The following is a 21,040-nucleotide window of genomic DNA, read 5'->3' on the forward strand; positions in this document are numbered from 1 at the left end:
CTGTTCTGTGCTGTACTGTTCTATGTTCTATGTTCTATCCTCGCTGAATGATCCAGGAGACTCTCCAGGCACAGGATCATAAGGCAATGGGATCTGATAGCTATAGAGGCTTATCAGGAGTCTAACACCGTGGACCTGGATATGTTACCACAAGACATTCAACATGGGTTGCCCAGGTCAGTGAATGCCTCTTCAAATCCTGCATCCTAACAACTGCATCACCAACCCAGTCACTGCTCAAATCCTCACCCCAGTCACTCACCTACCAACAATCTGTATCTATCAGGTTCTAATGTTCTTATGCTTCAACCCACCCTCATAAACATAGCATCACTACAAGCCTTGCAGCTGCATCTTATAAGTTCCACAAACTGCACCACTTCAACCATGCCAACCACATGAGCCAGGCAGATTGATTGGCACAGACACACACCCTTTTCTCTTGCAGGACAGCTTAGTGCATAGCCAAATGCAGCAGGCACTAATCAAGGGAATCAAGCATGTCCTCAGCACCATGGAGGAGTCAGTGGTGGCTATTGCCATGACACCCATTTCTGAGAATGTGGCCAGCTGTGGTGAGTTTTACCCACGAGCAGTGGGAGAGACCACATCCAAGTGAGGCACAGCCAGAGTGAGGTTTAAACTCAGAAATTTGAATCAGAATGGGGATTGAATTGAGAGTGTTCATGCCTTGCTGCAGCTGAGGCTACAAGAGAGATAGCTGGTTGGTAAATAGTGGGAAGATCGGTCAGTCTTTACAACTTTTAGCTCTTACAGTAGAAAATACATTTTATAGTTTGTAATCTGGAAGGGTTATGATTGGGAGTAGCGAGGACAAGAAAAGAAGGGCCATAGAAAATTGGAATTAATCTAATATCAAGCTTCATTTGAACATTTAATTTAATGGGTAAGTCATGGCAGGAGAGCCCAAATCCTTGGTTTTCTCCTCTTGCTCCATGTGGGAAGCCAGGAAGGTTTCCAGTGCCTGGGACCAGCATGTGTGCAGAAAGTGGCCACAGCTACAGTTCCTGGAAGCCCAGGTTGCAGAATTGGAGTGGGGGCTGGGGACACTGTGGAGATCCGCGAGGCGGAGAGTATCATGGATAGCACGCATAGAGAGGTGGTCACATCGAGGCTCAGACTCCACAGGCAGGAAGGGAATGGGTGATCACGAGGCAGAGAAAGATAGCTAGGCAGGCAGTGCAGGAATCTCTTGTGGCCATTCGTCTGTAAAACAAATATACCACTTTGGATACTGTTGAGGGGAATGACCTCCAGGGGAAAACACCAACAGCCAAATTTGTTACTTCACATTTGTTATATCTGCTGCAGAGGGGAGGAGTAAAAAATGTGGGAATGCAATAGTTATAGGGAATTCAATTGTAAGGGGAATAGGTGGGCTTTCTGTGGGTGCAAACGAAACTTAAGATGTATTTTCCCTCCCTGGTTCTAGGGTGAAGGATGTCTTAGAGCAGTTACAGGACATTCCGGAGGGGGAGGGTAAACGGCCAATGATCGTAGTGCATATCGATACCAACAGCCTCAATTAAAAAAAGGGATGATGCCCTAAATGCAGAATGTAGGGAGTTCGGAAGAAAATAGGGGGATAGGAACCTATGCAAGGCGTCAGAGGAGGAGGAAACAAAGACAAAATCAAAAGACAGAAAGGGGAATAAGAAAAATGATAGGCAAAGAAAATAAGATTCAAACAGGGCCACAGTGAAAAATATTGGGAGCGAGACAACTAATATTAAAAAAGACAAGCTTAAGAGCTTTGTGCCTTAATGTGCAGAGCACTCACAATAAAGCAGATGAACAAATCACAAATATAGGCATAAATGGGTATGGTATCATTGGGATTACAGAGACATGGCTGCAGGGTGACCAGGGATGGGAACTGAATGTCCAAGGGTATTCAGTATTTAGGAAAGACAGACAAAAAGGAAAAGGTGGTGGAGTGGCAGTTCTGGTTAAAGAGGAAATTAACGCAATAGTGAAGAAGGATATTAGCTCTAACAATGTGGAATCTGTATGGGTAGAACTGAGAAACACCAAGGGGCAAAAAACGTTAGTGGGCTTCGTATATAGATCGCCAAACTTCAGTAGTGATGTTGGCAATACAGTAAACAGGAAATTAGAGACGCATGCGATAAAGGAACATCTGTGATTATGGGAGATTTTAATCTGCATGTAGATTGGGCAAATCAAATTAGTCACAATACCGTAGAGGAGGAATTCCTGGAGTGTACACAGGGTGGTTTTCTGGACCAATACATTGAGGAACCAATTAGGGAACAGGCCATTCTAGACTGGGTACAGGGTAATGAGAAAGGAATATTTAGCAAACTAGTTGTGGGAGGCCCCTTGGGGAAGAGAGACCATAATAAGAACATAAGAACATATGAACTAGGAGCAGGAGTAGGCCATCTAGCCCCTCGGGCCCGCTCCGCCATTCAATGAGATCATGGCTGATCTTTTGTGGACTCAGCTCCACTTTCCGACCCGAACACCATAACCCTTAATCCCTTTATTCTTCAAAAAACTATCTATCTTCACCTTAAAAGCATTTAATAAAGGAGCCTCAACTGCTTCACTAGGCAAGGAATTCCATAGATTCACAACCCTTTGGGTGAAGAAGTTCCTCCTAAACTCAGTCCTAAATCTACTTCCCCTTATTTTGAGGCTATGTCCCCTAGTTCTGCTTTCACCCGCCAGTGGAAACAACCTGCCCGCATCTATCCTATCTATTCCCTTCATAATTTTAAATATTTCTATAAGATCCCCCTCATCCTTCTAAATTCCAACGAGTACAGTCCCAGTCTACTCAACCTCTCCTCGTAATCCAACCCCTTCAGCTCTGGGATTAACCTAGTGAATCTCCTCTGCACACCCCCCAGTACCAGTACGTCCTTTCTCAAGTAAGGAGACCAAAACTGAACACAATACTCCAGGTGTGGCCTCACTAACACCTTATATAATTGCAGCATAACCTCCCTAGTCTTAAACTCCATCCCTCTAGCAATGAAGGACAAAATTCCATTTGCCTCCTTAATCACCTGTTGCACCTGGAAACCAACTTTCTGTGACTCATGCACTAGCACACCCAGGTCTCTCTGCACAGCAGCATGCTTTAATATTTTATCGTTTAAATAATAATCCCGTTTGCTGTTATTCCTACCCTTTGGGTGAAGAAGTTCCTCCGAAACTGAGTCCTACCAAAATGGATAACCTCACATTTGTCAACATTGTATTCCATCTGCCAGACCCTAGCCCATTCACTTAACCTATCCAAATCCCTCTGCAGACTTCCAGTATCCTCTGCACTTTTCGCTTTACCACTCATCTTAGTGTCATCTGCAAACTTGGACACATTGCCCTTGGTCCCCAACTCCAAATCATCAATGTAAATTGTGAACAATTGTGGGCCCAACACGGATCCCTGAGGGACACCACTAGCCACTGACTGCCAACCAGAGAAACACCCATTAATCCCCACTCTTTGCTTTCTATTAATTAACCAACACTCACCACTCCGACATCCCACCCCACAGCCCCCAAGACCCCCCCCCCCCCCCCCCCCCCCCCCCCGTCCCTGTCCCCACCACTGCCAACCCAGGGATTGCCGTGGGACCTTGTAATGGAGTTTGCATGCAGGTTCCACCTAGCTGGACAATGGAAAATGCTACCAGGTCAGGTGTTGTCAAATGATGCGGAGCATCAGAGTTCATCACAGAGCGGGTTGTCATCATCATCTATCCCTTGGGCCAGACCGGCTTTTACTGCTAACCTAGGGCCTTCCCCTCGTAGTATGGCAGGTAGGAATCATGGAGGGGTTGCAAGCAGAAGGGGAGTTAATGGGGGGCAATGCGTAGTGGGATGTGGTTTCTGTGTCATTGACTAGTCTCTTGGGCTGAGAAGTAGAAAATTACGTTTGCACCACAAACGTGCCAGGCAATTACCATCACGGACAAGAGAGGATCTAACCACTGCCCCTTGACATTCAATGGCATTACTATCACTGAATCCCCCACAATCAACATCCAGGTGGTTACCGTTGATCAGAAATTGAATTGGACGAGTAATATTAATACTGTGGCATCGCCCCTCGGCCCTTTGGCTAAGATGAGCGAGAGGTCAGGTGTAATGCCTGGTATGATCTGGTATGTCTCTCCTGTGGAGACCATGAATTGTATTCAATTTGAATTGGTTTTTGGAGCAGACAAGGTGCTGGATTAGGGGTTCGCCCCTGTCCACACTCTGAGGTCTGGCTTTGTAACTCTAATAAAGTAATAAAAAATATATATACTAATATTGTGGCTGCCAGGGCAGGTCAAAGGCTAGGAATCCTACAGCTAGTAACTTATTTCCTGACTCCCCTAAAACCTGTCCATCATCTACAAGGCACAAGTCAGGAGTGTAATGAAATACTCTCTACTTGTCTGGATGAGTGCAGCTCCAACAACACTCAAGAAGCTCAACACCATCCAGGGCAAAACAGCCCCACTTGTTTGCTACCCCTTCCACAAACATTCAAACCCCCATCACAGATGAACAGTGGCAGCCGTGTGTACCATCCACAAGATGTTCTGCAGGAACTCAGCAAGGTTCCTTAGACAGCACCTTCCAAAACCCACAACCACTACCATCTAGAACAGTGGTTCTCAACCTTTTTTAACCCATGGACCCCTTTTCCTCTTAATTTTTTTTGTGGACCCCCATAGCTAATCCACAGAAAAAAAAGCTTCTTATATTTTTCACTAACAAAAAAGTAAAGGAATTGTATCAAATATTAAAGAAATAGTAAATGATTATGCTTTATTTTTAAGGAAAACTAATTTATTGCAGATAAACATATTTAACAATTAAATTCTATAGAGCATTATGTACACTAGTAAATAATTCATAATAAACCATTTTAAGATAGGCCTAAGTGAGTAATTAAGAAAAAAATGCAGATTTATTCAATGAGATTGGTTGATGCTGCTCAGCGAGTTTTTTTATATTCGGCTCCATCGAGGTCAATGATAGTCGAAAAAAAAAACATGGTTGCAGCTGAAGAGGTGTAAGGAAATATAACAGCTGGTTCAGCGATAGGTTGATGGGAAGGTGACAGATCTTTTTAAATATTTATTATTGAGAATAAGGTTTACACAAGGTGGAATAGGCAAGGAGGTTAATATCTTAAGGGGTACAGGAGCAAGTCAATCTTTAATGGTGAGAGATAAGGAGATCTATAGCTGAGGAGTATTGCCAGAAAAGGTGATAATATGTGGAATTACTGGTGAAGTGAGTAGGATTCCATTATAAGGTAAAGTTAGAAAGTCCCATGAAAAGTGGTGAAGTGGTGGTAGGAGTAATACAGAAATTGTGGTTGAAAGACCGATGGAAAGTCAAACAACCAAGGTGTTAAACGAGTGTTTCAAGATAGTGTGGTAACAAGATCGCAAAGCCACAGATTGAGGCAGGAAGAGGAGAAATCAAGAAGCAAAGATGGGGAGGCTGAAGTTCAGTTATCAGAAACAATCTTTGATCAGAACAAGAGCAGGTGGAGGGTGAAGCTGATATCTATAGTTCAGGAAAATTGGTAGAATTACAACCGAAGGATTCAGAGATAAAGCAGCTTAATCAGAAAATATACACATCAATAGAATCTTAGTGTATTCAAAATGGTTATTACATTACAAATAATGTAGGAATGGAAAAGTGGAGACCTGTAGATATTCAGGTAGATGAGAAATGGGCACAGGTTCATCAAGTGGTATTTCAGGTGGGTTATAAAAAGGAGGCTTTGTGGGTAGTACATGAGGTTCCAGTAGGGTGTCATTTAGGAGTAAGGAAAATTCAATCAATAATACAAAGATATTTCTATTGGCCTGGACTGCATAAAGATGTGGATGAATTTTTCTGCACATGTCACACATGTCAGGTAATAGGAAAACCTCAAGCAGCAATCAAACCAGCATGCTTAATATCCATTCTGGAATTTGATTAACCTTTTACTCGGGTCCTAATAGATTGCATGGTGCCGCTTCCGAAGACAAAAAGTGGGAATCAGTATTTATTGACCATAATGGATTCCCGGATGCCATTGCATTGTGGATTATAACAGTTAAGATCATTGCAGAGGAATGAACAAATCATTTTTACAAGGTATGGATGACCAAAAAAAAATCCAATCAGATCAGGGATCCAATTTTATGTTAAAGTTGTTCAGGGAAGTTATGGACACTTCGGAGTAAAGCAATTTAAACCAACTGTGTGCCATCCAGAATCACAGGGAGCATTCAAAAAATGGCAATAACTTTTAACGACCATGTTGTGGACCTGTAGTCAGGATACTCCCGAGGATTGGTATAAAGGAATTCCATTTGCACTATTTGCAATTAGGGATGCAACTAATGAATCAACTAAATTCAGTTCATTCGAATTGATTTTTGGTCATGAGGTAAGAGGACCACTTAGGTTGATTAAGGAGAAGTTGTTGAGTTAGCCTTTTGAGACCAACTTGTTGGACTAGATGTCGAACTTTAGGGAAAGATTAAATAGGGCTGGTGAATTGTTTAAAATTATTACAGCAAACCTGATGAAAAAAGAGATGGATAAGAAATCAAAAACACATAGTTTTGTTAGTGGGGAGAAAGCATTAGTGTTATTACCAGTGGTGGGCGAACCATTAAAAGCAAGATTTGTGGGTCTTATCAAATTAAGTGAAAGGAAATTAAGTGAGCTGAATTATTTGATAAGAAAGCAGGAGAGAAGGGAAACTCACAGTGTGTTTCATGTCAATGTGCTCAAAAGATATTTTGATAAGGAAGAAAAGAAGGAGGATAGGTTAGTAGTTTTCAGTCAGAGAGAAGAGATTAATCGAGATCATTCTGGATTTGAAATTCCTCAAATTAGATTGAACAATGAGGAAGTAAAAAGAAATTTGAATAAATTACTGGCTTACCTTCCGGAAGAAAATCAGAGTAATCTGAAAGAGTTAATACAGTCACATAGAGCTATATGCGGGAAGTACAAAGGTACATCATACATGATGTAGATGTAGGAAATTCTATCCCAATTAAGCAACATCCATGTAGACATAACCCAACATCCATGTAGACATAACCCAAAATAATATTGACTCGGGTACAAAAGGAGATTGAAAGCATGCTTAAGAATGATATCATTGAAGTGAGTTGCAGTGATTGGAGCTCACTTATTGTGATGTTATCAAACCAGATGGAACACAACGATTGTGTGTGGACTATAACAATGCTGTTATGTAGACAGATTCAAATCCTATTCGTTGTTTGGAAGACTGTATTGAAAAGGTGGGACAACAAAGTTTATTACAAAACATGACTTACTAATAGGATACTGGCAGGAACCTTGATCAGAAAGGGCAAAGGAAGTTTTGGTTTTTGTAACTCCAAATGGCCTGCATTAGTGTAAATTCATGCCATTTGGAATGAAGAATGTGCAAGAAACATTCCAAAAACTAACCAACAAGGTCATTTCTGGACTAGAGAATTGTGCAGTGTACATAGACGATCTGGTGGTGTTCAGTCAAGCATGGTAGGAGCACTTGGATCATTTAAAGGAATTGTTTGATTGGTTACAGGAGGCTGGATTGGTGGTAAACTTGACTAAAAGTGGGTTTGCGAAACCCAAGTCACATTCTTAGGCCATATTGTTGGACATGGTGGGATGGCCTCATTGAATGTGAAAATGAAAGCTATTGGGGAGGTCTCAATACCATCAACAAAAAGGAAGTCCTGAGATTTCTGGGCATGAGTGGTTTCTACAGAGAATTTGTCCCAAATTTCAGCAGTGTGATTGCTCTACTGACTGAACTTTTAAAAAAGAATCATAAATTTAATTGGACGGCAGAATGTAAGGAGACATTTGACAATCTGAAAACTGTATTAACTACTGCACCAGTTTTGATGATGCTGGATTATGCCAAGCAATTCAAGGTGGCCATTGATGCGAATGACGTGGGCCTTGGTGCTGTACTGTTACATAGAACATAGAACATACAGTGCAGAAGGAGGCCACTTGGCCCATCGAGTCTGCACTGGCCCACCCAAGCCCTCTCTTCCACCCTATCCCTGTAGCCCAGTGACCCCTCCTAAATATTTTGGTCACTAAAGGCAATTTATCTTGGCCAATCCACCTAACCTGCACGTCTTTGGACTGTGGGAGGAAAGCGGAGCACCCGGAGGAAACCCATGCAGACATGGGCCTAACATGCAGACTCCGCACAGACAGAAAAATGTCTTAGGTAGAAATAATGGGAGGGATTGAAACACAAATAAAATGTTTGGTATGATGTTCATTTTGATGGTTTGTACCCTCCCGGCGAATGAAAGTGGAAGGGTATTCCACCTTTTTAAATCTTCTTTTACCCCCATCTGTCAGATTCCATTTAGACATTGTGGCCCAGTCATGAGCCACCTAAGTACCTGAATTCATTTTTAGTTCATTTGACTGGAAGGCGACTTAAATCAGTTTCTCTCCCCAGGGTACTTATTGGAAATATTTCATTTTTTGTTCTATTCCATTTGTAGCCTCAGAAGTTTCCAAATTTTCAAGTACATTCATAATCTTATCCTTTCATTTCAATGGATCAGATATATATAATAAAAAATCATCTCCATGTAGCAAAACTTTATGCTCTCTATTCCCTCCAACCTAACCATTCCCAAGAAACTCGGAGAGCAATAGCCAGATGTTCTATTGCTAATGTGAACAGAAGTGGGGATAACGGACAGCCTTGTCTCATGCCCTAAATAGTTAGAAATACCCCGAGCTAACTTAATTGGTCTGAACGCTCGCTGTGGGGGCCGTATTTAACAATCTAACCCGGAAAATAACTCAACTCAACCCTATCAAAATATTTCTCTGCATCCATAGCCACCACAATCTCCAGTCCCCTGTTCTTAGATAATGTCACAATAATACTGAATAGGGTCTGATATTATTAGACAACTGCCTCCTTTTCACAAATTCTGTCCGATTGCCCATCATCACATCTGGATGACACCCCTCGAGCCGTAGTGCTAAAACCTTATTATTTGGCACCTGTATTCAATAAGGTGATGGGTTTATACGATCAACATTCTTTCTTGGGGATTAACGACATAGACGCCTGAAAATGCATGGTCGATAATTCTCCCGTGCCAAAGAATCAGAAAACATCTTTAAAAGATGTGGGGCCAATACTGTCACAAACCATTTCTAAAATCAGTCGGGAATCCATCTGGGCCCAGCATCTTCCCCTGACTGCATCGCACCAATTGCATCCATTACTTCCTGGAATTTCAATGGCGCATTCAGTTCCCGCTGTTTACCTTCTTCAGCCTGCGGGAAAAGCAATCCCTCAAAAAAATCTTCTAATTTCAATCTCTTCGTTCCTGGATTTTGAAATCTCCAAGGGTCTACTCCCCCAATCTTGTGCATTAATATCCCCAGTTCCTTTGCCATTCCCAATATGATTAATACTTTTGGGAAAGACCAGTCCAATTGACGATCGATTACACAATTAAAATCACCACCCATGATTAATTTGTGTGAGTCCAGGTCCTGGATGCCAGCTACTATTCATTTCCTAAATTCCCCATCATCCCAATTTGGTGCATAAATGCTCACCAGCACTACCAGGACCCTTTCTGTGATTCCACTAACCATTATAAATCCAAAATCTGGATCTCGCACCTCCTTGTTCAGTACAAATGGCACCTCCTTACTAAATAAAATAGCTGCTCTGTTTGATTTAGAATTAAACCCTGAGTGAGATGTCTGCTCCACCCATTCCATTTGCAACCTAACCTGGTCTTATCAGTAATGTGTCTCTTGGAGAAATATCGGGCGCGATTCTCCCATCGGGCGGCTAAGTGCCGACGGTAGCGTAAAAACGGAAGTGTTTTACTCCGGCGTTGGCACCCGGTCGGAGACCCGATTCTGCGGGCCACAGTGGGGTAGCACAGCGCCGATCCCGGCCTGAACCTGGTGCACCGGGGTCCGCGCATGCGCAGTTGGGCCAGCACCAACTAGCGTATGCGCAGTGGCCTTCTTCCCCATGCCAGCCCCAATGCCAAATGGCACAGGGCTACAGAAGCCGGCGCGGAGGAAAGGAGGGCCCCTGACAGAGAGGTCGGCCTGCCGATCGGTGAGCCCAGATCGCGGGCCAGGCCACTGCAGAGGCCCCCCCCAGCCCACCCCCCCCCCCACCCCCACCCCCCCACAGGCCGCCCCCAGACCCTTCAATGTCAAGGCCCTGCCAGCACAGAGGATGTTAGAACGGCGCCGGCGGGACTTGGCTTTTTGATGACGGCCGCTCGGCTCATTCGGGTCGTAAAATTGGCGCACCAGCCCATGCCGGCCCTGGGCAGAGAGGCGCTGCATACCCCAACTGCCGCCGTGCCAACCACGCCAGCGCCAATGGCGCCGATTCTCCGCACTGTGGAGAATCATGTCCCGGCATCGGGGCGGCGTGGCGCGATTCGCGCGGTCTGTCGGTGATTCTCCGACCCAGCGGGGGGTCGGAGAATTCTGCCCCTCACTTCCGCCTTCAAGCTATTGAAATGTGCGAATACTCTGGATCGTCTCACCGGTCCATTTAAACCGCGTACATTCCAGGTCAGTATTCTTACTGGGGGCTTCTTGTCCTTCGCTTTTATTTAAGTTTGACATCCCAATCTATTATGGAACCTCCATTTTCCTCTTCCATTACAGCCCGCACAAAATGACTGCCCATTCCATTCTGTCCCATTTTTGCCCAATAAGTTACCCACTTCATCTTACCCCCCTCTTCCCCTCCCCCAGCCCTTCCTTTTATTTAATCATTGTTTAACTGGCAATTGTAAAGCTATTTCTTTGACATTAATGTGATGAATTCTGTGTTTAGATTAATGTTTGTTTTAACATAAAAGAAACCTACTGGTCAGAGTCATCACTCCTGGGGTGAAGTATCCTTTCCTAACAGTTTTACAACAGAAAAATTGTCTGGGACCCTAAAGAAAGTTGGGGTCTGGTACGGAATCCCAACAAGAGCAAATTGTAATAAATCACAAATAATTCAAACTCCAACCGGAAAGGAATCAGGCAGATAAAGATCTATTCCCACGCTCACCTTCACAGCCACTGATAATTTGGTCCTTACCCTGGTCGGACGTTGTATTTGTGACTGGAGCAGGTGCAAGATTTCAGTGAACACGAAGCAAATACATAGTTTCTCACTGAGGTTCAGCCAGGAGAGTGAAAGCAGTAAAGTAAAAAGGCAAAAATCACTGAATGATGTGTCCTCCAAATGAAGAAACGACCGACAAGGTGCAAGCTTCTGGGGCTTTTACTTCAACACAAATCATAATCAAAGCGAAATAACAGGCAAACGATACTTCAAATAAAAAGGTAAATTTAACTTTAAATAGTCATTGCAACAAATTGTATTCAACCACAGGCTTTCCCCTTGAGCATGCAATTTCACAATTTACCTGAGCCTTACCTGACCACAGGTTCCATTTCCAAGTTTCACAGACACAGTAAGGCACACTTTAAGAACTAATTCTCCCTGGGGTCATAGACAATGGTGCAGCCTGCAGAGATCATTGCCAACCGACAAACCAACCGATCAGCTGTTTGTCAGAACAATCCAAAATTAATCCCTCTACATACCCATCATCCCGCAGTTGGCAGAATAATAAGAACTGGGAAACGGCTGCCAACAATATTGGCTGGTATGTCAGGTTCTTCCAGTGTAAAACATACCAGTCAACCGTCCCAGACAGCTATCTGAGCATGACAAATGGGGCATGCCTACAGAAGCTAAGCCTCAGCACAGAAACGATGACAGAGCTCTGCTAACGAGGAATCAAGAGGGCTAAAAGGGGTCATGAAATATCTTTAGCAAACAGGGTTAAGGAAAATCTTTTATTCATATATAAGGAACAAGAGGGTAACTAGAGAAAGGGTTGGCCCACTCAAGGACAAAGGAGGAAAGTTATGATGTGTTGGGTAAGCTGGGTTTGCGAAGACTGTGTTTACTGCAGTAGTGAGAGAGACAGGCTTCCAACACTTGAAGAAATGCAACTCGATTTTATTGAACTCTTAACTATCATACATACTTTAACTGTGGGTTGACACTATGCTGACTTGACTGGAGACCTGAGGTTATTCTGACCAGACTATCTTACTACCACATGGTATATGTTCTCGTTGCTGCTCACGAGCTCTGACTGTCTCAGACGCTGGATCCCGAGAGATCGAGAAAACTAGTGCCCTCTGGCTTTATAGTGGTCGTGTCCTGTCTGGTGATTGGCTGCTGTGTTCTGTGTGTTCACTGGTCAGCCTGTGTGTCAATCACTGCCTGTCTGTGCACCATCATATATCTGTGTGTATATTATGACAAGTTATGTGTGGAGTAAGAGATTCTTAACGAGTACTTTGCATCGGTATTCACCGAGGAGAGGGACATGATGGATGTTGAGGTTAGGGTTTGTTTGGAGATGTTTGTTTACTCTAGGTCAATTCAGCATAAGGAGGGAGGATGTGTTGGGTATTCTAAAAGGCATTAAGGTGGACAAGTCCCCAGGTCCGGATGGGATCTATCCCAGGTTACTGAGGGAAGTGAGAGAGGAAATAGCTGGAGCCTTAACAGATATCTTTGCAGAACCCTTGAACACGGATGAGGTACTGGAGGACTGGAAAATTGCTAATGTTGTCCCTTTGTTTAAGAAGGGTAGCAGGGATAATCCAGGTAATTATAGACCGGTGCGCCTGATGTCAGTGGTAGGGAAGCAGCTGGAGAAGATACTGAGGGATAGGATCTATTCCCATTTGGAAGAAAATGGGCTTATCAGTGATAGGCAACATGGTTTTGTGCAGGGAAGGTCATGTCTTACCAACTTAATAGAATTCTTTGAGGAAGTGACAAAGTTGATTGATGAGGGAAGGGCTGTAGATGTCATATACATGGACTTCAGTAAGGCATTTGATAAGGTTCCCCATGGTAGGCTGATGGAGAAAGTGAAGTCTCATGGGGTCCAGGGTGTACTAGCTAGATGGATAAAGAACTGGCTGGACAACAGGAGACAGAGAGTAGTAGTGGAAGGGAGTTTCTCATAATGGAGAATTGTGACCAGTGGTGTTCCACAGGGATCCGTGCTGGGACCACTGTTGTTTGTGATATACATACATGATCTGGAGGAAAGTATAGGTGGTCTGATTAGCAAGTTTGCAGATGACACTAAGATTGGTGGAGTAGCAGATAGTGAAGGGGGCTGTCATAGAATACAGCAGAATATAGATAGATTGGAGAGTTGGGCAGAGAAATGGCAGATGGAGTTCAATCCGGGCAAATGCAAGGTGATGCATTTTGGAAGATCCAATTCAAGAGCGAACTATAAGGTAACTGAAAAAGCCCTGGGGAAAATTGATGTACAGAGATCTGGGTGTTCAGGTCCATTATACCCTGAAGGTGACTGCGCAGGTCGATAGAGTGGTCAAGAAGGCATACAGCATGCTTTCCTTCATTGGAAGGGTATTGAGTACAAGAGTTGGCAGATCATGTTACAGTTGTACAAGACTTTGGTTAGGCCATATTTGGAATACTGCGTGCAGTTCTGGTCGCCACATTACCAAAAGGATGTGGATGCTTTGGAGAAGGTGCAGAGGAGATTTACCAAGATGTTGCCTGGTATGGAGGGTGCTAGCTATGAAGAGTGGTTGAGTAGATTAGGATTATTTTCATTAGAAAGACAGAGGTTGAGGGGGGACCTCATTGAGGTCTACAAAATCATGAGAGGTATAGACAGGGTGGATAGCAAGAAGCTTTTTCCCCAGAGTGGGGGACTCAATTATGAGGGATCATGAGTTCAAGGTGAGAGGGGACAAGTTTAAGGGAGATGTGCGTGGAAAGTTCTTTACGCAGAGGGTGGTTGGTGCCTGGAACGCATTGCCGGCAGACGTGGTAGAGGAGGGCACGATAGCGTCATTTAAGATGTATCTCGACAGATACATGAATGGGCAGGGAGCAGAGGGATACAGATCCTTAGAAAATAGGCGACAGTTTTAGATAGAGGATCTGGATCGGCGCAGGCTTGGAGGACCAAAGTGCCTGTTCCTCTGCTGTAATTTTTCTTTGTTCTCTTTGTTCTTTGTTCTTCAGGGATAATTAACCCTCTGCATCATTCTGCTGTTGGAAGTCAAAGTCACCTTGGTCCTCAATTCAACTCCTTTCAGGTAGCACTGGTGACACTGTTGTGTCAGCCAGAATTTGCTGCCCACTGATGTATGATGAAGCTCACAGATGTATTATTCAGCAGGATCAATATTTTTTGTCTCTGGCCAGCTGCAACAGCACGATCAAGCAACTGAATTCTACAGGTCAGTGAGTGTTTCCCGGTAACGCAGGTTGCTATGTTGTCATATTGATTCCCGTGAATAGGATTGCCACCTAGTCAAGACATGAGCACAATATTTGATTATCAGCATCCAAAGTATTCATTTCGATAGACGTATAGAAACATCTATAGTATCCCTGACACAGAATAATGTAGATGACTGACTATTCTCTGGAAATATCTCACAATTGCTTCATTTTAAGGTATAGAAGTAGTTTTCAAATTTTCAGAGTACATCGATAATGATAATGATACAACAGTAAACTATGTGCCTACCAGTAAATGTAACATGGGTAGATGTGGTCAATTACTGTGTTTTCATTTATGAAGCTATTGAAGATACATGTGCAAGTACAGCTTAATAAAAGTTGTGATGAATGTGGGAATTCCAGATGTATTGCGTCATTGGTATTTGATGCAGTAATAGAACAGTACAGCACAGAACAGGCCCTTCGGCCCTCAATGTTGTGCCGAGCCATGATCACCCTACTCAAACCCACATATCCACCCTATACCCGTAACCCAACAACCCCCCCCCCCTTAACCTTACTTTTTTTTATTAGGACACTACGGGCAATTTAGCATGGCCAATCCACCTAACCCGCACATCTTTGGACTGTGGGAGGAAACCGGAGCACCCGGAGGAAACCCACGCACACAGGGGGAGGACGTGCAGACTCCACACAGACAGTGACCCAGCCGGGAATCGAACCTGGGACCCTGGAGCTGTGAAGCATTTATGCTAACCACCATACTACCCTGCTGCCCCTAATGGTTAAACGTCTGTGTAGTCTGTGTGTAACTGCTGTAGTAGTGTTTTTAAAGAATCCTGGTTTGAAAGGTTTGCAGCCAAGGGTGCAATTAAGGCATCGTAAAAAGCTTGGGTTAATGCAGTTTTTTTGGATTCAGTTGGGTTCCCTGTGGAGTTAATCAGATTTTCGCTCAGTAAAATGATGTACTTACTGGGAGGAGCCAGGATATTAGACATTTTGCAGAAAAGCAGTGATAGTTGAGTTTTGGATGTAACTGTGAGCAGAAGTCAAACATTTTGTTCTGACTGCAGTTCAGTTAAAGATATGTCTGTAGATTAGCAGTTTCTTTCCAAGCAGTTCAGAATGGTTTGGTTAGAAGGTGAGCTGAAACAAACTGAGAAGGAACTTCTGAAGGAATACAGCCAACATTTCTGATGGTTCTGACAGGGATCAGGGGCGGAATTCTCCGACCCCCCAGGGGGTTGGAGAATCGCCTGGGGCCGGCGTCAATCCCGCCCCCGCTGTGGTCCGAATTCTACGCCACCTGGGAATCAGCGGGGGCGGGAATTGCGCCGCGCTGGTCGGTGGGCCCCTCGCGCCGGTTGGCGGGCCCCCCGCGACGATTCTCCGATCCGTGATGGGACAAAGTCCTGCCGCTGACAGGCCAATCCCGCCGGCGGGAATCAAAACACCTCTGGTGCCAGCGGGATTGGCGGCGCGGGCAGGCTCTGGGGTCCTGGGGGGGCGTGGGGCAATCTGACCCCGGGGGGTGCCCCCATGGTGGCCTGGCCCGTGATCATGGGCCCACCAATCGGCGTGCGGGCCTGTGCCGTGGGGGCACTCTTTTTCTTCTGCCCCGCCATGGCCTTCACCATGGCGGGGCGGAACAGACCCCTCCCCTGCTCATGCGCTGGTATGACGTCAGCAGCCGCTGACGCACCGGCATGCGTGGACTTCCGCCGGCCGGCAAAGGCCTTTCGGCCCAGGCTGGCGGGGCGCCAAAGGCCGTTTGCGCCAGTCGGTGGAGCGGCAACCATTCCGGCGCGGGCCTAGCCCCTCAATGTGAGGGCTTGGCCCCTAAAGGTGCGGAGAATTCCGCACCTTTGGGGAAGCCCAACGCAGGAGTGCTTGACTCCACTCCAATACACCAGGACCCCCCGCCCCGCTGGGTAGGGGGGAATCCCAGCCCAGATCATTTCTTTAAGGAAGTATCAAAAGATCTCTCTTTCTCAAAGTAGAGTATCCAGACATCTCTGTAAAGCATGTGTTCCCGAGGGCTCACTGTATTTAACAGTGGATTGAGAGCGGAGATGTGATTATTGTTGTTTGAGTGGGAATAAAGATAGACATTAAGGGTTACTGTATTCACTGTATTACTTAGCATTATTTAAGGGATAATTGTTCTTTTAAATATCTTTATTGAGAAAAGTTTTCATTATAACACAATAAATCCACAACACATAATCGATACAAATCCAAACCTCTCCATTCTCCCAACCCCACCCCACAAAACAAAAACAGAACTTAACCAAAATGCACCACCTTAATACCTGATGGTGACTAGCTCCTTGAAATAGGAAATGAATGGCTGTCGCCTCCAGTAGAACCATTCTGCTGACCCCCTCATGATGTACTTGACCTTCTCTAAGTATAAAAGCTCCACAAGGTCACTCAACCAAGATGAGGCAGTGGGTGGAACCAGAGTCCTCCATTGAAGTAGAACATGTCTCCGGGCTATCAGTGAGGTGAAGGAGAGGACATCTGCCTTCACCCCTGTCTGTAGCTCTAGCAAGTCCGAGACACCGAAAATGGCCAGCAACGACAAGGCTCCAGCTCAATCCCAAGAATCCCCGACATGGTGCTGAAGAAGAAGACCCAGAAGCTTACAGATTTAGGACATGACCAGGACATGTGCACATTATTCATCTGCCCCTGAGAACTACGCTCACACTGGTCCTCCAACCCTGGGAAAAACCCACTCATCAATGCCATGTTCAGAAGTGCCCTATGCTCCACCTTGAACTGGATCAAGCTGAGCCCAGCACATGAGGATGTGGAGTTGACCCTGTGAAGAGTCTTACTCCACACCCCCATCCACATCGAAATCGGGCACGGTTCTCCCACTAACTTTTTACCTCATCCAACAGAGACTGCTTCATCGATTAGATCCAACCATAATCACCCAAGATCTCCCCCTCTCCCAACTTGTTCATCAAAAGGACCCTTTCCAAAAGAGAGGATGGGGGTTCCAGGGGAAAGGAAGTAATCTCCTTGCGAAAATGTTGCAGACCTGAAAAAGTTGTTCTTTAGGAGTTGGAATGTATCTAATAGCTCCTCAAAACCGGCAACTTTCTCCTCTATAAACATATCCCCAAACCTTTCCAGCCCTTCCCTCCTGTATGACCCGAACGATGAGTCCAACCAGCCTGCACAAAGAGATATTTCCACAGATTGGGGCAAACATCGCCATGGAGCCCAGCTTAAAATGTTGCCTGAACTGCCTCCAAATTCTCAAAGTGGCCACCACTACTGGCTTGAAGTAAAGTTTTCAGGAAGGAACTGGAATCTGAGCAGTAGCCAAGGCTCTCAAACCAGTCCCTCTACAAGAGCTCGACTCCATCCACCCCCTTATGGAAATCGGAGTTTACACCACTGTACCTTTTCAATGTTTGCAGCCCAGTAATAAAATAACAGGTTATAATAATCTTTGCCTGAGGAAGGAGCTGTGCTCCGAAAGCGAGTGATTCAAAACAAACTTGTTGGACTTTAACCTGGTGTTTTAAGACCTCTTACTGTGCTCACCCCAGTCCAACACCATCATCTCCACATCATAATAATCTTTATTAGTGTTACAAGTAGGCCTACATGAACACTGCCATGAAGTTACTGTGAAAAACCCCTAGTCGCCACACTCCAGCGCCTGTTCAGGTACACAGAGGGAGAATTCAGAATGTCCAATCCACCTAACAAGCATGTCTTTCGGGACTTGTGGGAGGAAATCGGAGCACCTGGAGTAAACCCATGCAGATGCGGAGAGAACATGCAGACTTCGCACAGACAGTGACCAAAGCGGGAATTGAACCTGGGGCCCCTGGCGCTGTGAAGCAACAGTGCGAACCACTGTGCCAGCCATAATTAGGCAGCACTAGGTCTCTGACTGCCTCTCCCTCTGCAGAAACATTCTCTGAATCTGTGAAGTCTTGCCCAGCCAAATAAAGGAAGATATCATCTTATTGACCTGGACAAAGAAAGACTCAGGGAGAAAAACGGGGAGACACTGAAACAAAAATTAAAACGCCAGGAGGACATGTATTTTTACTATCTGAACCCTGCCTGCCAAGGACAGAGGGAGGTTATCCCATCTCTTCAAGTCCGATTTAACCTCATTCACCAGGCTATCGAAATACAATCCATGGAGCGAGGCCCAATTGTAGGCCACCTGGATTCCCAGATAATGAAAGCTTGACTTGGCCAAGTGAAAAGACAACATCCCCAAATCAGCTCCAATCCCTGGTGAGTTCACCTGAAAGTATTCGCTTTTGTCCAGATTAAATTAATACTCCAAAAAGGAGCCAAAACTCCAAAGTAGCTTCCTTATCTCCTCCACATTGGAGAGTGGATCTGTTATGTACAGCAGCAGATCATCTACATACAAGAACACCCTATGATCTCTCCCTCCCCTCTCTATCCACGTCACAGCGCAAGAGTCCCAGGTTCGATTCCCGGCTGGGTCAGTGTCTGTGTGGAGTCTGCACGTTCTCCCTGTGTCTGTGTGGGTTTCCTCCAAGGATTTCAAACACGTACCCCCACTCCGCCCTATCAAATGTCTTCTCAGCGTCCCTTTGGTTCAGGGATCTCAGAGCGGGACAGGATATTTTTAAGGGGCGACACTGTTGCACAGTGGTGCTGTGGTTGCTTCACAGCGCCAGGGACCGGGTTTGTTTCCCAGCTTGAGTTACTGTCTGTACGGAGTCTGCACGTTTTCCCCGTGGCTGCATGAGTTTCCTCCGGGAGCTCCGGTTTCCTCCCAGAAGTCCCAAATGACATGCTGTTAGGCGAATTGGACATTCTGAATTCTCCCTCTGTGTATCCGAACAGGCGACTCGGGGATTTGCACAGTAACTTCATTGCACTATTAATGTAAGCCTGCTTGCGACACTAATAAAGATTATTATCATTAAAGTAGCCAACGCATGTTGCCGAATAGCTGTTGGCCCTTAATAAAAACCAATCTGTTCCTCTGAAATTACCCCTGGAAGACAGGGCTCCAAATGCATTGCCTGTGCCTTTCCCAACTGCTTAGTGTTGGCGTTTAGTAATGAGAAGCGCCGTATGACCCACACTCTGTTCGATCCTTATCCTTCTTCAAAATCAAGGAGATCAATGCCTGCGCCAGTGTGACCGGCAGTACCCCACAGGACATGGAATCGTTAAACATATCTATCAACAAAGGATCTTACAGAATTCAATAGGGAATTTGTCCAGTTCGGAGCTTTATCCGACTGCATTAAACCCACACAGTTTATGAGCTCCTCCAGGCTCAACGGGGACTCCAACTCCTCTTCTTCTATCCCAGTCCGCCACTGGGATGGACAAACCATCCAAATATTCCATCATGGACAATCTCTGCTCTGGGGGCTCCGCTTTATTGAGGCTCCGGTAAAAGGCCTCAAAAGCAACGTTGACTCTTACTGGGACGGAGACCAACCTGCCACTCGAGTCCCTCACCTGCACTATCTCCCAGGAGGCAGCCTACCTCCTCAGCTGGTGTGCTAACAGGCAACTAGCCTTCTCCCCATATTGATAAAAATTCCCACTCGAGCATTGCAGCTGACGTACGACCTTACCCATCGAGAGCTGCTCAAATTCCATCTGCAATTTCTTCCTACTGGCCAACAATTCCAGCGTCGGTCCACCTCAGGGATGGAGTCCACCAATCTCTGCCTCTCCACCCTTTCACTCTCCTCTTATTTGGCTTGTAGGAGATTATTTTCCTCCTAATGATCACCTTCAGCGCTTCCGGATGGCGAGCTCTTTACCCCTGAAAGGAGAGACCTGCCCACCGCGAGAGTAGACGTGATGGACATTTATAGAATTCTGACAGTGCAGAAGGAAGCCATTTGGCCCATCGAGGAAGAGCACCCTACCTCGGCTGACTCCCCTGTCCCATCCCTGCAACCCCACCCAACTATTGGACAATAAGAGACAATTTAGCATGGCCAATTCACCTAACCTGCACATCTTTGGACTTGCACGCAGACACAGGGAGAACGTACAAATTCCATACAGTCACCCAAGGTCGGAATCGGGTTGTGTCCCTGGCGCTGTGAGGCAGCAGTGCTAACCACTGAGCCAGGGAAAAAGAGAAAAGTCGGTTGTAAAAATCACCATGAACCTGGGTCTGGGTCTGGGTCTGTGTTTGGGTCTGCCCCCCCACCCCCACCTACGCCACCTCCACCTGTTCCATAAAAGCCAATACTGCCTTTTCCACTCCCGATGGACTATCCAAATGAGGGTCAAACGCACAACTGCCCCCAACCACCCCTATCACCGTCCTCCCCTGATAGAGTCAGCCATTCCCATCATGTAGGATAACCTAACAACCACTCAGAGAGGACCGACACCGGGCCTACCCAAGATGGCCATCAAACCCCCCCATCAGAACAGAGAAAGAAACGGTTGCAGTCACTGTCAGAGAACTAACCCTCCCTCTCCCCCAGCTCACTTCCCACCAGTGCCACACCCAAATAAACCAGTAAACAAAACAAGGTGCAAAGGCCCTCACCCTCCCCACCCCCAACCCCCTAATCCCACAGAATTTTCACAGAATCATAGAATTTACAGGACAGAAGGAGGTCATTTGGCCCATCAAGTCTGCACCAGCCCTTAGCAAGAGTACCC

This window comes from Scyliorhinus canicula, chromosome 8, assembly GCF_902713615.1.
Source record: "Scyliorhinus canicula chromosome 8, sScyCan1.1, whole genome shotgun sequence".
NCBI classification, from domain to species: Eukaryota; Metazoa; Chordata; class Chondrichthyes; order Carcharhiniformes; family Scyliorhinidae; genus Scyliorhinus; species Scyliorhinus canicula.